The sequence below is a fragment of the Hemibagrus wyckioides genome, linkage group LG06, assembly GCF_019097595.1.
Source record: "Hemibagrus wyckioides isolate EC202008001 linkage group LG06, SWU_Hwy_1.0, whole genome shotgun sequence".
In the NCBI taxonomy this organism is placed as follows: Eukaryota; Metazoa; Chordata; class Actinopteri; order Siluriformes; family Bagridae; genus Hemibagrus; species Hemibagrus wyckioides.
This window is the reverse complement of record NC_080715.1, coordinates 37124552-37134180: the sequence shown is the minus strand read 5'-3', so window position 1 is coordinate 37134180 and position 9629 is coordinate 37124552.

Genomic DNA, 9629 nt, shown 5'->3' with positions numbered 1-9629 from the left:
TATAATATTCAATATTTTAACCCAGAAGCAATTAACTTTAGTGCACTCCCACATACAGTGGAATAAAGTTCCTTTCTCTTGTTTACATTTGTAGCAAGTATCAGGAATATTCGGGTTGAAGTGATGTAATTTAACTGGAGTGATGTATTGTCTACTTAACCATTTATACTGAAGCAGTCTCAAATGGGTGTTCGCTGTCTGAGTTTGAGCTTTTAAGCATGCTATTCGCCAATCTTCCTCTGTTATATCAACCTGCAAATCAGACCGCCATGCTTGAAGTCTGTCGTTAAATGATTCTTTGGATTTGGCCACAAACAATTTGTATAACACAGATATTTGACCTCTACCATTCAAACAGTTAACTATAATATTTTCCAAAGTAGAGAGAGGAGGCTCCACCAGACTTTGGCCTTGTCTTGATAGAATAAAGCTACGTAATTGTAAATATTTGAAAAAATGCTTTTGTGGAATTCCAAACCTTATCCTAATTTCTTCAAACGACATAAATCTACCCTCATTATAGAGATCAGATACTTTACTAATGCCTTGAATTGACCAGATTTTGAAACCTAAGTCTGCTCTACCAGGACGGAATCCGTCATTACCAAAAACTGGTGAAAAGCGTGAGAGTTGTGGTAATTCACCTAGATAGGTAAGAACCTCAAACCAAACTGTTATAGTATTCCTGATATAAGGATTTCTGGTACATTTGATTAGCTTTTTAGCATCTGCTGAATACAAATATAAATTCAGAGGAATCGAAACAGAGTTAGCCTCTATAGATACCCAGGTCGGAGGATAATCTTTCTCAAAATAAAACATTGCTGCTCTGATTTGAGCTCCGCAGTAGTACCATTTTAGGTTTGGTAGGTTTAACCCCCCTCTATCATAAGGCAAGTAAAGCAAGGAGAGCCTGAGACGAGGGCGCTTATTGTTCCAAATGAAGTTTGTAAAGGTTTCTTTCATTAGGGCAAAAAAAGAAGAGTGTGGAGGGAGAGGAATGGATTGGAAGAGATATAACAATTTGGGTAAGGTTGACATTTTTATTATATTAATATGGCCGATCAATGAAATAGGGAGTTTTGTCCATCTGTTCAGCAAACCATTTATAGAATCTGATATGGGCTTATAATTAGCTGGTACAACTTCATTAACATTCGGTGTAATTTTAATCCCAAGATAAGTAAAACGTTCTTGTGAGATCGTAAAGGGTGACTGAACTGGGGGGGGCCTTTCTGCTTTATGGAGGAACAGCAATGCAGACTTGGAATTATTAATTTTATACCCCGAAAATTTTGTGAACATTTCAATCAAATCTAACAATGCTGGGATAGACTGTTTTAGATGGGAAAAGAATATAATTATATCATCTGCGAATAATGAGATGCGATGTTCTGAGGAGCCAATTGTAATGCCTGAAATATGTGTATGACTACGAATTGCCATAGCCAATGGTTCGATCGCTAGGGTAAAAAGCAAGGGAGAGAGCGGCCACCCCTGGCGTGTTCCTCTGTAGAGTCTGAAAGGGGCAGATATTGTTCCGTTTGTTAATATCTCAACTGAAGTGTTAGCATACAGGAACCCGGACCCATTTCATAAACTTTTCTCCAAACCCCATTCTTTCCATAGTTTTGAACAGGTACTGCCACTCAATTCTGTCAAACGCCTTTTCGGCGTCTAATGACAGAAGTGCATTATCGCAAATATTAAATTTCTCGTGTAATATATTAAGTACTCTATGAATATTATGCAAACCTTGCCTCCCCCAAACAAAGCCATTCTGATCCATATGTATAAGCTTGGGCAAATGTATTTCTAATCTCTTTGCTAACACCTTACAAAGAATCTTTAAGTCGTTGTTCAGGAGAGAGATTGGTCTCTCAACCACACTCAGTTGGTGGCTTGCCAGATTTTAACAGCAGAGTGATCACCGCAGTATTCAGAGAGGGAGGTAGAGCCCCATTTTTCAGGGATTCCTGATACATGTCCAAAAGAGGGTGAATCAATTTATGATGGAAAATTTTATATAATTCTATTGGTATGCCATCCGGCCCAGGGGTTTTCCCTCCTTTCATACTAATAATAGCCTCAGACAACTCCTCAGACTTCAGGTCATCTTCAAGGGACACCATGAAACCCAAATCTGTGGACATAAAGTCCAAAGAATCCAAAAAAGCTTTTTGTCTCTCTGCGGCACTTTCCGAATATTCAGAGCTGTAAAGAATCTGGTAGTAGCTCCTAAAGACCTCATTTATCTCAGTTTGATCAAATGTTACCTCAGCTTCCTTTATCTGAATGCAATTTATGGCTCTTTCTGTTTGTAACTGCTTAATACACCAGGCTAGTAACTTACCCGCCCTCTCCCTGCCCTCATAATAAGTCTGTTTAAGTCTAATCAAGCTTTTCTTTGCATGTTCTAATGAGAGCTCATTATATTTAATTTTCAATTTGTGCAGTTCCAGAAGAGCAGGAGTAATTTTCTGATATATTTTAGATTCAATTTCCTTTATTTTATTTTCAAGATTTACCATTTCTACTTGACAACGCTTATATTTATGACGTGTAGCTAATCATTCGACCTCTTATAAAAGCTTTAAATGCTTCCCACCTGACTGAGGCAGATGTTTGATTTGTGTTTATTTCAAAATAATAATCTATCTGTTTATCAATGAACTCCAAAAATTCTGGATCTCTCAACCAAGTTATATGTAAACACCATCTTGGGGATTTGCATAAGAAATTAGGAAAGTTTAATGTAAATGAAACTGCAGCATGATCTGAGATTAATATGCTATCATACCAACAGTTCCTAACTTTAGAAGTTAGATCAATAGATAAAAGAAAATAATCGATACGAGAAAATGTTTTATAAGTGCTGGAGTAGCATGAATAAGTCAAACTATCTGAGTGTCTATTCCTTCATATATCTATCAAGTTGAAATCCTGCATATACTATCTTAACTCTATTCTGGTCTGTAAATGAGAGGGGTCTGATTTAGTTGATTTATCTAATTCAGGGTATAGAGCACAATAAAAATCTCCTCCTATAACAAAATATCCTGGTAGTTCAGGAAAAAGATTTCCATAGAAAGTAGGATTATCCACGTTGGGCCCATAAACATTTACCAAGTTCAGTCTAACAGAAAGGATCTCGGCTTGGATAATTATATATCTCCCAAGTCTGTCCCCGATAGTGTTAATTATTTGTAAAGGTATAGATTTATGTACGAGTATAAGAACCCCCCTAGAATGCGGATTAAATGAGGCCGAAAACACTTGCCCTGGCTATCTCTTCCTCACCATAACTACATCCTCTGGAACTAAGTGAGTTTCTTGAAGGAACACTATTTTAGCTTTCATTTGCCTAATTCTATTCATCACTTGTTTTAACTTTACAATTTTGTTTAGACCTCTTACATTCCAGGAAGTGAACTGGATATCAGATAAAGAAGCCATTATTGTATATACATTATATTCCCGTTCTTGCAAAAAGTACTAAAGTACGTATATAGACTATTATTGTGAAAAGAGAAAAGAAAAAAAAAAGAAAAAAAAAATAGTAACATAGTAAAGGCACAATACAGTAAAACAGAACAACTGGCCAACAAACACGTATTTCCCCAAATGAAATACCAACATCCCTCCTCCCTTCCCCTGTTGAACACTTCCCAAGGGCTTCTCGAAAGAGCCTGATTATGGAACTTTGCCGGTCCACCCGCGAACATTTCACGGTGAGGAACAGCCTATCGCTCAACCGCGTCACTGGACGGGTCTCGCAACAGTCAAACATGTCAACCCAGTAATAAACCAATAACTTGCTTACGTTCATGAAACTGACCCCAGAGAGAAATAACTTCCATCAAATCCTGCTAGGCATTATCTTTCAGATCCTGCAAAAACCTCTGAGCGTCTGAAGAGTTGTCGAACAGGTGGCGCTTTCCCTTGTATGTCACGCACAGAGTAGCTGGATGTAAGATGCCATAACGCAGCTCGGAGGAGTTGAGATCACGAAGATCCTTCTTCACCGCGTCAAAACATTTCCGTTTCTTGTGCAGTTCAGCTGAGACGTCAGAAAAAAACATAAGCTTTCTTTTTCCCATCATCATTGTGCCTTTAGCTCAAGCTGCTTTCAGGATACGGACTTTGTCAGCGTAGTTTAGGAGTTTCATTATCACGGCTCTTGGCGGAGAGTCAGAACAATCTTCGAAGAATCTGCCGATTCGGTGAGCTCTTTCAATTATGAGAGGACCAGGAAAGTTTTCCGGGCCGACGATCTCAAGGAGTGATTTCTCTAAAAAGGCACACATATCCTTTCCCTCAGTTTTTTCTGGAAGTCCCACCAATCGCAGATTGGACCGCCGGCTGCGATTTTCCAGATCATCATCTTTTAACGAGAGAGATTCTACGGTAGTTTTCAATTTTGCGTTCTGCGTTTGCAGTACTGAGACGATATCTTCTTGTGTGCTTATCCGACCCTCGGCTTCTGTTACCCATGCTGTGAGATCTTTAAGGTCGCGCTGGACTCCATTAATCGCCTGGAGCAGTCCATCAAATCGTACAGAAAAGTCCGATTTCAGTGAGTGGATAGCCTCAAGAATTGCAGAGAGTGGCTCTTGGCTACCACCTGATGCTCCCTCTTCGCTACTAGCTTCATTAGATTTAGCATCTGCCTCGGCCTCTCTAATCACGGTCGATTTGACTTGTTTCTGTTGTTTTAATTGGTTTTGGTGGCATCTTGGAACGTTAAGATATTTCAGAATTTAGATTAGAATCAGTTTGTCAACGTTTATTGGGTTAAAGAATAAGATTTACGTCAGTATTTATTGCGGAGCTCCGATTCGCGTCCGTTCAGCACCACGCCATAACCGGAAGTCCAGACACCGTTTTTAGGGTAATAAGGGTTACGTGGACAGATATTCTCTGGTCTCTCACCTTTGGTGTGTTGCCAGATGGCTGAGGCTTTCCAGCAGACCACGCCTTCTCTCCTCGGACCTCCCATTGGTCCTGGAGGGGCTTCTCTAAGCCCACTTTGAGCCAATTGAGTCAACATCTGAAGAGTTTCTGAACCAGGAAATGGATCTGCTATTAGCCAGTCGTCCAGCCTTTCTGCAGGCCTTTCTGCCCTCCACACCATGAGTCAGCAGAGCAGGAGAGACTGCATCTGCTGTGCCCAGTTCAGGTTCTCAGCACTTACACCCATTGCTCAAATGCATGGTATACGTCCTCTCATTTGGCCTGCTTTGGCAATCCTGTTTCCAAGAAGCACCCTAGTGGTAGCTATATCATAGGCCTACGAGGTATGCTGTGTAACTTTGCCTAGAGGGATTATGGATCACTCCACTAGGTGTATCACCTTGTCCAGAATTCTGGCTAGAGGCATTTCCCTCCGGAATATTTGTGCTGTGGTTGGTTGGTCCTCTCTGCACACCCTTCTCAGGATCTATAAATTGGACCTGGACCCCACTCCTGGGTCTTACAGGGCTAATGGTGCTCTGCTCCTGGCTCATTTGTGCCCTTTCACAACCTCTGGGACAGACATCTCCCAGCATGTTGCGGCACTGGTATTAGCATTCCAGTGGGATGCTTGAAAGGGAACCCCTTCAATCCCTTGAAAGGGAATTACACCCGGTTATGTATGTAACCCAGTTTTGTGAGAAGGGAATGAGCCACACCCTAGCTGTCCACTCACACTTCCTTCAGACAAGTAGAAACTGGAGTAATGTGACATAGATGCCCTTTTATAGTCTTGCTGTCATAAACTGCTTTGTCACATGACCTACCCAAGCCGATAAATCGGCATGATTCCACATAGATCTTCAGTCACAACTTCTGCAAACGAGCATTCCCATAGTGTTAGCCATGACACAGGGTCTTGTTCCTTTGTCAGGGAATTGGGTTATATACGTAACCTGGTGTAGTTACATTAATAACCACGAGTCTATATTAATGTTCTGGTTCAAATATTGTTTCTATAGTAACGTTCACAGGGACATGTATGACAGTATTAATTATTTAAAAAAGAGATTTTGTTGAACTAAAAATATGTAGAGTGTACACTATATTTACATTTGTGGACACCTGACCATTACATCTACTGTATATGTGGGTCTTCAATAAACTGTTGTCACAAAGTAAGAACACAGTTGTGTTTCTTTGTGTTGTAAGGCCAAACCTGTTCCAGTATGACAATGCCCCTGTGCACAACGCAAGCTCCAAACCAAAGACATAGTTGGCTTAAACGTCCATAGAATCCTGGAAGTAACCAGCCCTGGAAGTGGCTTAATACTTGGGTGAGAGATCTCTCTGTCAGTTATGAGAGGGCATAGTAGTTTGGAACATGACATATTTCTTATTTTTAGAAATAAGGCTTAAAATTAGCAAAATAATCTGGCAAAAGAAGAAGACATTTTAAATCTTAAAAAATAGTCAAATATGTCTAGAAATAACCAAACTCCATAAAAGGTTGAGAGCACGGACAGCTGAGAGCACAAAATGAGCTCTCAGGGTAAAGGCTTAAAATTAAAGTTAAAGTTATTTTGACTCCTTTTAACATGTTCTCGAAGGTATACCTGGTCCCTGGGTTGTTGATCAAGACTCCAAAGCACTTATATAAGTCGCTCTGTATAAAGAAGTCTGCTTAATGCTGTAAACATAATGAAAATAAGCAATTTATTCTAAAAAGTATATTCCAGATATAAAAGTTCAGTAATCAATGCAAATGATCTGATGTAAAGTCAAACAAGTAAATGTTTTTTACGTTTATGTTGGTTAGACTTTTTATGTCTGCATTTATTTTTCACATCATTTTCATAAATACAACATTTCTTGTGTAGACATTCTTCAAACTATTTATGAATAAATCAGCTCCTATCCACCTGATACACAAGGAGCATTCTATATTATTATTATTATTATTATTATTATTATTATTATTATTATTAGTCATACTACATACTGCCTACACTATTTCATATGTATAAATATAAACCTAGCTTAAAAAAAATCATCCAGAACTTACAAAATCCTTCTGAGTTTCTTTCTGAATCCCAGCGATTTATAAACAGGAACCATTACAGCTTGTGTAGCTGTGAATCTGTTCCCACCTTTATCCAATTATATATGTGTATGGAATTTATTTAATAGAAACCATGTTATCAGAGCAGGAAATAGTCATACGGCTAGATATGGAAGCATTTTCACTCAATTTTTAGATTTTTTTTTTTATGTACACTCTCCGGTCTAATTAGTGAAGTGGCATGAATTGTACAAATTAAGCAGTGAAACCTACATTCATTCTCACCATGTCTAACAAGAATCTGAGCATGAAGAAACAAACAAGAAGTAATGTGAAACATCCCAAATTAAAAAAATGATTCACATCCATTTTAAGCACTGTGTTCCTTTTTTATGAAAAAAGATGTGGGGTATGATAAGATCACAGTTTCGAGTAAACCTCAAGGTGGCAGCATAACCTCACTAATCAGCCTCAAGCAGCGGGTTTATTAGAGATTATTGATTCCTAGTCCAACATTCTGCTGCCCTCTTGTGGAGGTAACACCGTGAGTATGAGTGCAACAGGGCATACAAATACCTGAAGATCTTTCACAGGTTTTTTTATCAGAAATTTTAACAAAAAACGGGCTTTTATATCATGAGTAAAGCACTATTATGTGTCTATTCACATATACTCAGTATGTTTACATTCTTCTGCACTTCATATTCTATAGTATTTGACATGTTCACATCCAGTGACACTTTAATACCATCTCATTTTATGCAATCCCTTTGTTCAACTGTTGTGCAATAACTGATTTAAATCTATATAAATAGTATTTACATTCTTATATATATTGTATACATCATTACAATAATCGACTTATTTATCACTGTTGCCTTGGCTGCAGGTATTGTTTCATTATTCAATTTGTAAGAAGGATGTATTGTTTGTACCACATTATATGAGAATTCCACTGCAAGGAATTCGATGTACTGTACTAGTATAGTGATGATAAAAGAATCCTGAAGCTTAAATCTAGTATCGGGTTTCCAGAGGAAAAAAATAGCAAGTGTAAATAAGATTGAAAAAGATTTGCAATAAACCAAACTTAATTGTAAACATATCTGCCTAGCTTTAAGCTTTACATTTCCATTCTATTGGTGGATAATTTCACTTCTTTCTAGAAAAATAATTACAATGAGCAAATTGATCTATTTTACAATTTCAGGCTTAAAATAAGTAAAAATTTCTAGACTCCAATTTATTTACTATATCTTTAAAGATTACTAAATAGAGATTAAAATAAACTTTCCAAACGATTATTAACCCTTTTTCTAAACTTAAAAATGTTTAACTAGGTTTAATTTTTTTTGGCAGATTATCTTGTTTCTATAAATACTGAAAATTGCAAATTGCAAGAAAAAAAGATTTTTATTTATTTCATGAAATGTGTAAAACTGTTTAGAATTAGGTTTAATAATTTCACAAAGGCTAGGTCATCATAGACTAGATTTAATATATTTTAACTTGCTAGGATGTCCTATTTTTAGGAACAGTCTGATGTGACTAACAAAGGGGAAGTTTCGAAATAAGTAATCTTAATACAAACCTGCCTGTCTGGTGACAACATAAAGAATACAGGAAAGTAATCACTCCTCAAACTTCCTTATTCTATCTATCTATCTATCTATCTATCTATCTATCTATCTATCTATCTATCTATCTATCTATCTATCCATCTATCTGTCTGTCTATCCACATGTCTATCTATCTATCTATCTATCTATCTATCCGTCCGTCCGTCCGTCCGTCCGTCCGTCCGTCCGTCCGTCTATCTATCTATCTATCTATCTATCTCCGCCGGTTCTATTTCTTCTCCGGTTCCTGTGAGTCCTATGTCTTACGGTCATCCCAAATGCTCTCATTGGTTGAGACGCGTGATGACGTTCTTCCCAAGCCAATACGGCTCAAGATCCCACCCCTCCCGTCACCCATAGTTTGTCTGTATGTGTATTCAGAGCTAGTGAGCAACAGACTACTTTAAAATAATTTACAAAATAATAAAAACTGCGTTAATGCGCTATAAAATAATTCTCGGCGTTAATTAATTAATGAGTTAACTTGCCCAGCCCTAATATATATATATATATATATATATATATATATATATATATATATATATATATATATACCCACATGTAGATATGATAGATAGATCATGTGGACTCCCTCAATACTTTTTGAAGGCACTCGATTACCTAGATGCAAGGTCGGACCTTGGCGCACTATAATTTGCAAGACAATTTGTAGTGATATGACTACCCATAAAACCCAAACATATAAAATATTTCAGTTTTATGTCATATAAATTTGTTAGCTTAATCACACAAGCTAGTGGATTCTTTTGCAAAAAACATATATAGAACGTCAAATAAAGTTAAAAATTGCTTACATAAGTAATCTTTTGAGCACTACAACAACCATAACACACTTGACGTTGACGTTAACCGCCTCTGAACAAATGCATGTGCATCAATGCTCTCTGGTTTTTAGCCCTTAAAATAAATGACGTACTGATCAGCACCCTAACTACTGATCTTGGGGATTGATTGAGACACAGCCATGGTTTGAA